This window comes from Bufo bufo, chromosome 2, assembly GCF_905171765.1.
Source record: "Bufo bufo chromosome 2, aBufBuf1.1, whole genome shotgun sequence".
In the NCBI taxonomy this organism is placed as follows: domain Eukaryota; kingdom Metazoa; phylum Chordata; class Amphibia; order Anura; family Bufonidae; genus Bufo; species Bufo bufo.
Window position 1 is genome coordinate 600,044,964 of NC_053390.1, and position 6,000 is coordinate 600,050,963.

Sequence of the window (6,000 nt, forward strand, 5' to 3'; positions counted from 1 at the left end):
GGACCTTGTATAGGGGGAGATGAAGGGTCATGGAAGTGGAGTCTATTTGGAAACCCAGAAACTCCATAGACGTTGATGGAGTGAGACAAGATTTCTCCTGGTTTATGATGAAACCTAACCCCGAGAGGAGACTGGTGGTCATGGAGAGGTGTTTGTGGAGAAGGGACGGACTTCGTGCCATGATAAGGATATCGTCCAGATAAATTATCATGCGTACCCCTCTGCTGCGTAGCCAAAAAGAAGGCCCTGGGCATTCTTGCCCGCCTCAGATAAGGCCAGGTTGGAGAGTTTTGGCTCCACCTTCATCAAAATGGCTTTTCGCCTTTCTATCGCCAAGGAGGTATTAACATTGCCAGCAATGCAAATGGCCCTCTGGATCCATCCCCCCAATTCGATAGGGTCGACAGCTCTACCCTCTGTCTTGGCGGATTCCGCCATATCGAAGATCCTGGCTAGGGGACCCGTGATGTCCAGGAGCTTATCTTGAACGGCCCGTAGGGCCGAATCTAGCCCTTTCTTCGGGTTAAACCTTGTTTTGGTCAGGAATTGAACCATCTTCGGGTCCACCGTAGGCGTCTCACACACCTTATTAGGAATAATAGGGCGAGGGCATTCCGCTCGCAACTTGTTGCGGGATTCCTTACTTAAAGGAGTGCAGATTTTTGCTTCCAAATATTGAGCTACGTGAGTGGCGGGAAGCCATTCTGCGGAGCGTGGATGATGAAGCTCATCTGGGTTGAATAGGGGGGTGCCCAGGGAATCAACCAGAATATCATCTAGTGAGGACTGACCCTCTTGTCTAGTAGCCACCTGTGTGGGTGGTGTGGGATCGGGCATAAACTCTAGAGGGTCAACAGCCACGTCCTCGAGTTCGTCTACTGAGTCATAATGTGACTCGTTCAATGCCTCCTCAATTGATTCCTTATCTGAATCAGACAGTGGCTCAGGAAGAGTCCTGGCCGTTTTCCATGCGCGAGAGCGTTCTGCCTGTCGCGTGCAGGCTCTTTTTCGCGGGACAACCGCGTGGTCATGTGATGGATTACCATCAGTCATAGAGGTTCTGGAGGCTGATGGCCTGTTCAGGTCAGTAACTGACTGTGAACACAGGGCCTGGGATATAGATTGCGAGAGTGCTGAGGACATAGAGCCCATGGCAGCCATGATCGCAGTAGATATAGATTGCTGCAGTGCAGCGTTTTGTTCCTCCTGTGAGGTGTCATCCCCGCGGCTAATTAGCATAGAGGGCATAGGAGGGGTAGTGGGGACACCCTGTCTAGGGGTAGAAGAGGCACTGTGACGAGACATGAGAGTGATGGCAGGAGTAATTCACCCCAGACCACCAGAAACTAGCACAAGAGACCTAGAAGGAGAGAAAAACACATAATGAGGGGCTGACCAGAGAAAAAGGGGGTGATAATAGGCGCAGTGGGTGAACACTCACCGACAATACCGGCACAGAATGACCCAGAAGGAATGCGGTGTGGGCGCGAAAAGATCCGGTGTAAGACGCCGAGATCACGCGAGATTTGCAGGAGGTGACGTCAGAGGACGAGCGGTAAGAGACGCGGCAGCAGAAGCGCCCGAAATCTCGTGAATCGCGAGATTTCGGGCGAGGTGGACGTGCCGAGGCCTAAGAAGGCGGCCGAAGTCTCAGGTATCGCGAGACCACGGCCGGCCGAGCTGGTAATGGGCGCGCGAGGAAACAACCCGGCACAGGGAACGGTAAGCCCCGCGACAACCAACAAAAGGTGGGCCTAGACGCAGAGAGGTAGGGAAGGAGGAAAAATGGGTCGGCAAGGATAAGCTGAATGAGCGGAACCGAGGGGAACTAGCAAGCCAAAAACCAGGAAGAAACCTGGAGGCCGCAAAATAAATAGCAAAGTAATGAGGGCCTGCAAAGTAAAATTCCTAATACATAACAAGCAAAGTAATCTTAAAACCTTAAGGCAAAATTAAGCATTATCATTTGAGGTACTTATCTGCTATGGTAGCAGCAAAGAAAGAGGATGATCCCAGAGCGTGGAGTCATTATATGCTGGGATAGTGGGGAGGAGTCGGTTACTATGGTTTTTTCTTTTGATTGACATATTCATTCTTTGCTGCTATGGTAACAGTAAAGGAAGTTAAAGCAATACGAAGCCTCCGTGTCTTGTGATAAAATCAGTTAATCTATTAGCCAAGATCTTCGAGAAGATTTTCAGGTCTTGATTGATTAATGATATCGGCCTATAGGAGCCAGTTAGGTTGGGGTCTTTGCCTGGCTTTAAAATGACTTTGATATGGGCCGTGTTAAAGATGGTCTTCAGGGGCAAGGCGATTTCCGAGACCAACATCTTGTAAAATTCGCTCGGAAAGCCGTCTGGCCCTGGTGCTTTCCCATTTGACAAAGATTTAATGGTTCTTTTTATTTCGTCTTCTGTGATCTGGGCATTAATATTAGTTAGGGCTTTCTTTGAGATCTGGGGGAGTCTAAGTTTTGACAATAACTCTTTAGCTTTATTACTATCCCATGGGCCTTGCGAGCATAGTTTAGCATAAAATCGCGCGAAGCAATCTGTTATGTTTTTCATATCCTGCAATTTCCCACCTGTCTCGTCTAAGATACTGGCTATACTTAATGTACCTCTATGTGACTTTGCCAAGGATGCCAGCATCTTGCCAGCTTTATTACCAAATTTATAAAAAGTGGCAGCTTTTTGGTTTAGGAATAGCCTGGATTGCGCCTCCACATAGTGATCATATGTATGCTTGGCTGTCACCCAACCTGTTTTGTTTTGGTCAGATGGGTCCTCAATGAAAAGCGTATAAGCTTTTCGTACATGTTCTGATGCCAGTTTATATTGCGCCCTAATCTTCCTTTTGGCGGAAACATGGGAAATGATGCGGCCTCTCAGCACTGACTTTGCCGTTTCCCAGAAGAGGACGTGTTCCTCTACATGAGTTTTGTTATCCTCCGAAAATTCCCACCACCACCCCTTTAGTTTATCTAAGAAATCCTCGTCATAAAATAGGTGGCTAGGGAGTCGCCATGTGATATCTTGACCTCTGGGGATGGCATTTGCCAAATATATCATCACTGGGGTATGGTCAGATAGAACCATGACCAGGTGTCGATGGATCCATCTTGTCTGAAGACTCTTAAAGTCGCCAGGTATATCAGAGCAAACTTGATCTTCTCTTGGGCTAGTTGGGAACATATCCCAGAGAAGGCTCTTCTTTTTCTGGCTACGTCAGCCAAATAGTCACTGAACAGCAAAATTTTATGTCCCCGGATCTTGACGACATGTCCCGTTTTTCTATACTTTGCTATGAGAGATTCCTTCTCTGCGTAATTCAAGAATCTTGCGATCGTAGCCCTTGGTCTCTGGTTAGGGTCTGTCGCTGATGTCTCTCTCATCGGGCCAATACGATGAGCCCTTTCAACCGTCATGGGACCTAGCAGTCCCAGGGCATGAGGGAGATCCACTGCACATATTCGTGCAAGTTGGCCCGGGGGGGATCGCTTCAGGGAGGCCCACTATCCTGAGGTTGTTCCTTCTGGAACGGTTTTTAAAGTCATCAAGCTTGTTCCTAAGGTTTTGATTCGTCTGAAGGGTTTCTTTTAGCAAAGATTGTGCTAGCTCCAGCTCTTCCTCTCTTAATCCTACCCGCTCTTCAACCTCCTGTATTTGGAGGGTATGCTGGGCAACCTCGCCCTGGATCTGTTTCAGGCAAGAGGCAACTGTGGCTTCCAGGGACGCCTTGATGTCCGGCGCCAAGAGTGTTGCTACCTCTATGGCTAATGCCTTGCGAGATATTTCTGTACCCTGCGATTGAGGTAGGGGTTGGTGGAGGGATATTGCGGGAAGATCATTGTCTGGCAATGCGGGAGGCTGAGACGAGGATCACGTGGGCCGCCTTCTACTGTCCGCCGTGCTGTGCAGTTGTCGCGCTGTGGGAGCGGTGAGCTTGAAGCTGGGGATCTGCTTCGTACTAGAAATTTCTCCACCCGTGGTCTCCCGATCACGGGTTCTAATTATGGAGCTTATTTGCTCCGATTAAGCGGCGAAACCCCTTAGAATTTTCAACAGGGGCACGGAGCTTTAGCTACCTCAGTCTCCACATCGGCGCGCCGGAACCGGAAGTCTCAATTTCGTTTTTTGTCATCCGTATTTCGCGGATCCATACTGTAGAAATGCTATGCCCAGCCCATATTGCTAATGTGTTTGGTGATTAATAAGTTACTGTTTCCGCATACGATCTGCAAAAAACGGATTAAATACGGAACCCATACGGATATGTTTTGTGCAATAACAGAACGGAAGAGGACTTAAATCAGATTAAAAAAAAACTCAGATACAGAACAACGGACCGCAAAACAACAACGGTCGTGTGCATGAGCCCTATGGGAAAGATCTTCGCCTGTTCTGTGTTTAGAGCTGCGCCTGGTTATGGCTCAAAATCACTGACCAAAACACTGATGTGTGAATGAGGCATTAGAAGGGAACTGCTCATTGCACCCAGCAACCTGTTTTGAGGTAGCACCCTATGCAGTCATCAACCTTAGGGCTCATGCACACTAATGTATACAGGCACCGGCCATGTGTCCACTGTATCATAGATGCAGACCCATTTACTTGAATGGGTCCACAATCCACCAGATATGGAGTGAAGGCACAGAGCAAAAGGCCACGGAAGCACTATGGTGCACTATTCCGTGGCATTTCAGTCTGTGCATCCGCACCTTAAAAAATTAGAGCATGCTCTATTTTTTTGCAGTGCAGACGGATTGTGAATGGGTCTGCATACGTCAGCGCAGGCCACACGGATGGTACACAATGCACGTTCGTGTGCATGAGCTCTCTCTTACCTGTATAAACCTATTAAAGGGGTTGTGATTTCAGCCACTAAATATCTAAAATAAATAAATCCTTTTAACCTGCCAAAGTCACTCCAGTCATAGGCAGACTAGAAGATTCCACCCCAGTCTTTGTTTCTTTTGTCTTCTGATTTGCCAGTTTAGGAGTGAGCACAGACGGCAAAGATTCTTCTATAAAGAAAAATGGTTTCAACGGTTTGGAACTACAAGTAAACTGCTTTATTGGGACTAAAGTGCATGTGCTGCTGTTGGAGCTATCTTACCATCTCATAGACTAGAGTGACTTTGGCCCCTTTCACACGAGCGAGTATTTCGTGCGGATGCGATGCGGGAGGTGAACGCATTGCACCCGCACTGAATAACGACCCATTCATTTCTATGGGGCTGTGCACACGAGCGGTGATTTTCACGCATCACTTGTGCGTTGCGTGAAAATCGCAGCATGCTCCTCTTTGTGCCTTTTTTCACGTAACGCAGCCCCATAGAAATGAATGTGGTTGCGTGAAAATCGCAAGCATCCGCAAGCAAGTGCGGTTGCGGTGCGATTTTCACGCACGGTTGCTAGGAGACGATCGGGATGGGGACCCGATCATTATTATTTTCCCTTATAACATGGTTATAAGGGAAAATAATAGCATTCTGAATACAGAATGCATAGTAAAACATTGCTGGAGGGGTTAAAAAAAAAGATTTTTTTTTTTAACTCACCTTAGTCCACTTGTTCGCATAGCCCGGCATCTCCTTCTAGCTTCATCTGATCTCTGTGCAGCAACAGGACCTTTGATGACGTCATTCCGGTCATCACATGATCCATCACCATGGTAAAAAATCATGTGATGGATCATGTGATGACCGGAATGACGTCACCAAAAGTCCTGTTGCTGCACAGAGATCAGATGAAGCCAGAAGGAGATGCCGGACCACGAACAAGTAGACTAAGATGAGTTAAAAAAAATAATAATTTTGACCCCTGCAGCGATGTTTTACTATGCATTCTGTATTCAGGTTATAAGGGAAAATAATAATATTTACAGAACACTGATCCCAAGCCCGAACTTCTGTGAAGAAGTTCGGGTTCGGGTACCAAACACGCGCGATTTTTCTCACGCGAGTGCAAAACGCATTACAATGTTTTGCATACG